At 33.5% G+C, this 904-nt stretch overlaps 1 long non-coding RNA gene across 1 annotated transcript; it reads left to right on the forward strand.

Moving 5' to 3' along the window:
* The first annotated feature begins 111 nt into the window (after window positions 1–111).
* On the forward strand, window positions 112–904 carry LOC107577327 (uncharacterized). The gene is made up of 3 exons (XR_001608191.1): window positions 112–146; window positions 557–647; window positions 874–904. It is a non-coding gene; the product is annotated as an uncharacterized lncRNA (long non-coding RNA).

Raw genomic sequence — 904 nt, forward strand, 5'->3', positions numbered from 1 at the left:
AGATCTGAAACAGATGTTGAGACATTTGCTTTATGAAGCTTCATGCGCTGCATCTATTTGGACACTGATGAAGGCCAGATCTGATGAAATACCCAGAAATATCTGTTTTTCAGCGAGGAATGAAACTGCAGCGACTCCAGACTCAGGTGAGTTTCAGCTGATAAACGTCTGATTATTCACTAATAAAACACTGCAGCTCAGATTCACACTCAATCCACTTTCACTCTTTTCTCTCACACTGACTCATATTTATCATCACTGTGTGTTTTTAAAGATGATCTGAATGAAGTGACTCTTCAGCACTCGGGTACAACACTAGATTTTAACAAATGATATCAATCTGTTATTCTTTATTGTTTTTGTGTGTTCTTGCTTTATTTTATATTAATCAATCATGCTAGTAAAATACTCTGAAATATAAATAAACAAAAACAGTAATGTCTTATGAGAATCACATTAAGATGATGAAACTTAAACCCCTGTGGTTTTGCTTTCTAATATCGTTCAATTACTGTTACTGATCAGCTGATTGTATATTTCATCATCTCTTGTATAGATCAGTCGCTGTGGATTTTGGCGGTTTTTATTATCGTCATCCTTCTCATCCTCACCTTGATCTGTTTCTTGTGTCGGAAAAAGAAACTCAGGTGAGACATGAGTGTTTGATTTGTCAGAAAGACTCTAGTCACTAAATTATGATTTACAGTACATGATTGTTAGAAATGAAAATATTGTTTATGATTTGATCTCTTTCTGACATAATCATATTTAATGATGCAATCAGTGGCCTAAGCTGTAAAATCTATCTGAATAAAGAGAAAATACTTTGATGAATATAGTAATATTTAATAATCAGTTGCAATCTGTTGTCAGATGTTTTCAGAGCATCTTTCATCTCACTGAT

This window comes from Sinocyclocheilus grahami, unplaced genomic scaffold (genome assembly GCF_001515645.1).
Source record: "Sinocyclocheilus grahami isolate Dianchi unplaced genomic scaffold, SAMN03320097.WGS_v1.1 scaffold5752.1, whole genome shotgun sequence".
Classification (NCBI taxonomy): domain Eukaryota; kingdom Metazoa; phylum Chordata; class Actinopteri; order Cypriniformes; family Cyprinidae; genus Sinocyclocheilus; species Sinocyclocheilus grahami.